The sequence below is a fragment of the Glandiceps talaboti genome, chromosome 19, assembly GCF_964340395.1.
Source record: "Glandiceps talaboti chromosome 19, keGlaTala1.1, whole genome shotgun sequence".
Lineage (NCBI taxonomy): Eukaryota > Metazoa > Hemichordata > Enteropneusta > Spengelidae > Glandiceps > Glandiceps talaboti.
Window position 1 is genome coordinate 19,128,466 of NC_135567.1, and position 6,840 is coordinate 19,135,305.

At 37.4% G+C, this 6,840-nt stretch overlaps 1 protein-coding gene across 1 annotated transcript in view; it reads left to right on the forward strand.

The window, feature by feature from the left end:
* The first annotated feature begins 5,036 nt into the window (after positions 1-5,036).
* LOC144450291 (uncharacterized) overlaps positions 5,037-6,840 on the forward strand; it is a 6,336-nt gene continuing 4,532 nt past the window's right edge. The window contains exon 1 of the mRNA XM_078140889.1: positions 5,037-5,156. The gene's annotated coding sequence lies outside the window, so the exon portion shown is untranslated. The remainder of the gene's footprint in view (positions 5,157-6,840) is intronic.

Here is a 6,840-nt window from a genome sequence, read left to right on the forward strand (position 1 = left end):
ATAAAATTGCTGGTTCACAACTTCATGCAAAGTGAAGATACAAAGTTAATTTAATAACACAACATTATATAGACAGTATGCCTGCTCAACATTGTTCATCATAAGCCAAAATCATTCACGTTTCTGACAGAACTATACGCAAGTGGAAATCACCCATATGAATCCAAGGGATTGAAGAAGCTCTGGCCACAGTATGTACGTAGTATACCGTGACTAAGACAGGACTGAACTTTGCAAAATAAAGGTTGTAGAACTGTAGAGTCGGCGGTACCTATGGATTGGTGTGTACAAACCCCAGTATGAGCCCCCTTTGGGACAAATCTTTTAATTTCAATTTAAACAGCATGGCAAAGACTTGAGTCAAATAGGGCAGAGTTATAATTTCAATTGTCTGTGGCCAATTGATCAAAGTTCTGCACAACTTAGAATTTGATAGGGTGCTGTGTTTGTAGAACTAACCAGTGTCTTTTCACTTGTGGTTAGAAATTGATTAGCTAGTGGTTTTCGTTTAAATAGTTTTTTTTTTAAATTTCATTCTGTATAGTTAATTCATGTTTTTGGCGAAGTTAGATTGTTTATGTTAATCAGAATTTCAGATATTCCATTTATTTCATATATGACTGTGCAACAGAATGGCATACTATATTCAAGACAATTTTGTTATTACCCCTCGAGAAGACTTGACTGATTTTGAGTTTGAAGAACGTATCAGGTGTGAAATTCAATGCTGTAGAAAGGACAATTTATTAGTTAGTGTATGTTACAAAAGTCCAAATAATGACTCTTACAGTAATGAAGAACTCATTAAGCTAGTAGGCAAAGTTAACAAGGAACAGTTGCTGTATGGGAGGCTTCAACATTCCATCCACTGATAGAGAAAATTTGCCTGCTAATGACAGGAATATCCAGAATCTTTTTAGAGAAGTTTTTTAGTCCCCGCAGGACGAAGTCCGGACGGGGACTTATGGATTGGGTTCCGTCTGTCCGTCCATCCGTCCATCCGCAGCCGTTTCTTGGAGATGCCTGGACCGATTTTTCTCAAACTTGGTACAGGGGCAACATACTATGGCATACATATGCATGTCAATTTGTTTTATGATACGATCCATTTTGTTTGCGAATTTTCCATGTCCAAAGCCATAATTCAGATATGCTTGAACAGATCTCATTCAAAGTTGGTATTAGCACAGTGTTCTATGACATACATGTGAATATCCATTTTCGTCAAGATACAATCCAATATGGCTGCCTGGCAGCCATTTTGTTTGCGAATTTTCCATGTCCAAAGCCATAACTCAGACATGCTTGAACAGATCTCGTTCAAAGTTGGTATTAGGACAGTATTCTATGACATACATGTGCATATTCATTGTTGTCGTGATACGATCCAATATGGCTGCCTGGCAGCCATTTTGTTTGCGAATTTCCCATGTGCAAAGCCATAACTCAGACATGTTTGAACAGATCTCATTCAAAGTTGGTATTAGCAGTGTTCTGTGACATACATGTGCATATCCATTTTCGTCTTGATACAATCTGATATGGCTGTCTGGCAGCCATTTTGTTGGCGCAGTTTTCATGTCCAAAGCCATAACTCAGACATGCTTGAACAGAGTAGTGATATCAAAAACAACCATATGAGGCCAAACAACATTAACCAGGTTTGAAAATGACAACATAAACTGCCAGTTCCTTAAAACCCAATCATAGCGGGGACTTTGTCATTTTCAATGACTTGTTTTATATAATCCAACATGTATTATCTTCTACACGAGAATTGGCTATCTTGGACTTGGCATCAACTTCACAGTATAACATGGTAGAAGAGGTTGCAGTGAGAGATCATCCTGGTACTAGTGACCATTCAATTATAATTTGGAATACAACAGTAAGACTTCCAAACATGGTGATACATAAGCAACTGTTGAAGTTAAACCCAAATTTAAATTCCAGGTCTGGATAACATCCACTCAAGAATTTTATAAGAACTTGTCAGGAGCTGGCAACACAATTGCTCTCATTCACTTGTCACTAACAAGGAATCGTTCCAGATTAGATGTTTGTAGGCAAGCTAATGTAACACCAATATAGAAAAAGAGTCCTAAACACAATGCAGGAAATTAGATTCCAGTACACCTTTCAGCAGTTATTTGCAAATTTTGATAAAATGTTCGATTGTAAGTCATCATTTTGGAGGGATTTTTTGTGTTATCATGTGTAAAATTTTATATGAAAATTTAGATGATATATTTTGTATTTTTGATATTTTTATAAATTTACATAAAACAGCATCAATAATACCAGCTGACCTACATAGACTTGTAACATTATCACAACACTTCTGTTAAATTTCATGATGAATGCAAGAAATGTAAATAACTTTACCTGTATCACCGCTGGAAGATTGATATCATCCAAAATATCCACTCAATGACGGTTTTTGGTAACAGGACAACTGCCCCCAGACAATTGCCCCCGAAGGACAACTGCCCCTCGGACAATTGCCCCCCCCCCCCCAGACAGCTGCCCCCAAACGACAACTGCTCCCCATTATCCGGGGGGCAGTTGTCCTAGAATCACGGTTTTTATCGCTATATTTCATGATTTTCAACACATAGCGATGAAGTCAGCTTTTGACACTAACATTGACTTGGCTGGACAAAAAAAATAGAGTCCTTGCCGACAGAGGGTGCTATTAGACATGTATAGTACCGGAGGGGTGGAGAGAGAAGTGAAACTTACATGTAGTACCAGGTGGCGGGAGTAAAACAATACAGTGGGGGGGGGGGTAATACTTACAAGTATTAAATCCCTGGGGAGTAAAACTTACAAGTAAACCCTAGGGGTGGGGCTATGAGGCTGGGTAATGCGTACAGGTGAACATCGGCGTAAACAAATTACAAGTGCAAAGATTTTTAAACGCTACAAAAATTCAAAAAACGAGGGGACAAAAGTCTACATTTAAACCGAAGACTAAGTGTTATAATATTGTCTACATTTTGCCTGCAAAAACCTTGGGAAAAATTTTAAATTGGGCATCAGGAAACTACAACTACATTTTCAAAAAATCTGAAAAATTGAAAATCGGCAACTTCAAAACTATGTTTTTCAAAATATGGGATGAGAGGTCATACAAGCGTTCAAATAGAAGTAAAACCTCGACGTGTTGTTTTAAATATCAAGAGACAAAATTCTACATGATATATTATCAAATATGAGCTTTCTTTAGAGAGCCTGACCTTTGACCTTGAAAGTCTTCTTCAAGGTCAAAGGTCAGACAGGGCGCGAAATCAACGCTGGCCGGCCCAGGGCCGGTAAAAGTTGCTGTTGGGCAGATAAAATTTGTCGCAATCGGCCCAATTGGGGCAGCTACTTGTTTTTAAACGCTTTGAAAACCTAGCTTAAAATATTCAATTATCATTATCCTTTGATAAATAAAAAAATCTGCACTCGCTATTTCCCATTAACTCAAAGTACCAACGATCAAAGATGCTAACGCACTGATCTCTGTACTTCCGTATAGTTATGTGATGACCCCTTGGGCAACTTTCTATATATGGAAGTGTACATCGATAGAACGCATGGACAAATTTGCATATCAATACGCTTTCACGTGATTCAGCAAGCTCTTCTTTTTTCTTTTTTTTTCTTTTTTTTTCTTTTTTTTTTGTGCTGGGAAATTCTCCCAGCGATTTTCTGTTATGCAGACAAATTCAAACAAACACACACACACACACACACACACACAAATACTACAGAGATCCATTCGGGTTTGGGACTACATGACAGGGCTATGAAGCACGCTCTATATCACGTTGCTGTGGAACTGTCAAGGCTTTCCCAGTCAGTCCACAGGCTATCCTAAAGTCACCAAGGCCCGGCAACCATAGCACCTGCGCGCTATATTCACGTAAACGACGTCTTGCAGTGACCTGAGTTGATCCCACACTGTTGAATAATCATGAGTTTGTTGAAGTTTGGATTCACCAAGAGTTCAAAAGAAGGACAGCGATAGTAAAATGACGACAGGCGAGAAAAGGCTACGAGAAAAAAGTGGTGATGGTGGTGAGAATGTTGCTGTACGATCGTGTGAGAGTATGAGTGAAGATTTAGTGTCTGGACCAAATACATCATAGGAAAGCGAAAAAGATGACGTGGTAATAGTAAATCTGAGAGTTATTGGAAAATGCATGAAAGGAAGAGAAAACGAGAGTTTCGTGAGGAGTGGGGGAAGGAGTTTAAGTGAAGAAAACTATGACGGTGTTATATATTTGTATGTTTATAACCCAAAGGTCAGCTTACGTTTTATATCTTGACCTTGACTTTGATCTCCATATTCAAGGTCAAATAGGAAAAAGTTCTGTATCTATAGAAAACGCTATAGAAGTGGATATTTTTCCTCCATTAAAATCCAAAATACGATGACCGACCTCCACCGCTGAGGGCACAAATATCTTCAACAGGTTTCCTGAATTCCGTCAAGACAAGTTGATTGAGCGTTACGTGCTTTAGTTATTTTTCAATACACAGGTATTCATTGGGTATCTAACTCACGTTTATCTTACCTATGTCTTTTGTCAAAGAATTGTTATTCAAAACATCAAGAACTACTAGTGGGAACTGATAAGGACTGTATGGCTTGTTATTTTTGCACTCCTTAGTTTAGTTTAACGTTTATTTAACGTCTATTTTCGGTGTTTAACAAATATTTACATGAGGGGAGAAGACGTGTCGAAACCCCGTAAGTTATGTATCCAGCACTTGTTGAAAGGTCATGTGAGGACAATATGAACCAATGTGCGCATGCGCACTATCTTTACGCTGTCACACTCGCTGTCACCAGCATTGTTTGTTTCAAATTCGCTGTCCTCACCAGTCTTCCATAGACATGAAGATGAATGTACATTTACCTTTTTTCAACGAACTTTCTAGAACTCAGCTAGAACTCATCATGCATGAAGCAAATATATAGCGATGAGGTCATAGCTGAGCTTGACCAATCACAAACCTTCTTGCCATGTATTCGGTATGTGATATAAAAGATCGTGAAAACAGCAAAATTCTTCCACTCGCTCAAAACACAGTGCAGTGTAGAACGTTCGACGATCAGACACTGAAGTTGTGAAAGCAGTATAACCAAGGAAAGCGTTGGAAAGGTAAGTTGTTTTAAAGTATTTTTGTTTTGTAGGAACAGAACATATCTTTGGTATAATCTAACTCACAACTGCCATATATATTCACTTGCCGATGTTGCATGTATGTGATAAAGCAACAGGTATCTCTCGTTGTCTTGTGGCCAGTTTACCATTACAGTTTCGCGCCTTCGAAACGCATGGTAAAATAGAAAGATTCAGACCGTGATCGACGCTATCGACAAAACTATGTCTTTCAAAGATTTTCTATAAACTTTATTAAAATCATCAGAAATTATTACATTCTGAAACTATGGCGGCTATAACTCTGGAACTATACGTTCCGAGAACACGAACGGAATGGAGCGGAGATATGTCGGAATTCTCGGAGCGTATATTGAGAGCTAGCACGGGTGATGAGTGTCGGTAGTATCACGAATTCAAACTATATGATTGACATGTACCGGCCATGTCCATTGAACGGTTCCCGCGCTGTCTATTTTACTTTCATTTTCTCTATTCTGAGAAAAGACAATCGTTGCCGCCCGTCAAAACCATGCCTCAGTTGACTCAATGAATACATACATGTTTACTAAACTGTTCATGCCATCTCAGGCCATGGAGATTGTAGGTTTTTTTCCTTTTCTTTTTAGGTATATGTCCGTCTGATTTAAAAGAGAAAGTAGACTGCAACAAGGCTCCTGAGAATATTAAAATGTGATAGATATTGTAAAGATAAAATATGAATTTGAAAAGTTTTTAGTGTCTCTTTTCAAATCTTTCATTTCATTGAACAAGATTCAAAGTAAACGGGTACTGTACTTCAATCACAGGGAGCTCAGGCTCAGTTAGTTTTGTTTACAAATATAAACAAACAAGTAAACAAACAAACAAACAAAACACAAACAAGTAAAAAACAAACAAATAAACAAGTAAACAGACAAATAAACAAACAGACAAACAAACAAACAAACAAAAACAAACAAACAAACTAACTAACCGACACATGAGTAGATACATACATGAGTAAACGAAAAAGAACAAACACACCCCCCCCACATGGTCACATCTGGAAATAACCCACCATGGGGGGGGGGGGGGTAGTGTTTGTTCGTTGGTTTGTTGTCGTTTACTCATGTATGTATCTACTCATGTGTCGGTTTATTTTGTTTGTTCGTTTATGTTTGTTTGTTTGTTTATTTGTTTGTTTATTTGTTTTGTTTATTTGTTTGTTTTACTTGTTTGTGTTTTGTTTGATTGTTTGTTTACTTGTTTGTTTATATTTGTAAACAAAACTAAGGGGGTAGTGTTTGTTTGTTGGTTTGTTGTCGTTTACTCATGTATGTATCTACTCATGTGTCGGTTTATTTTGTTTGTTTGTTTATTTGTTTGTTTACTTGTTTATTTGTTTGTTTTGTATGCTCGTTTTTACTTGTTGTTTTTTTTTGTTTACTTGTTTGTTTACATTTGTAAACAAAACTAACTGAGCCTGAGCTCCCTGTGCATAAATTTGAATGAGTCTGGATTTTTCGCAATATTTGACACATCTTGTAATCTTACAAAAGAAAAGTGAAGCAAATACAATAATATACTAAAGTGAGTTCTTGTTGAATAGGGAACTTGCAAACTCGTCATGTTGAATATTGCATCATGGGAAATGTGATAATAAATACTGATCAATTAGTATTGTAAATAATATGTTTACATT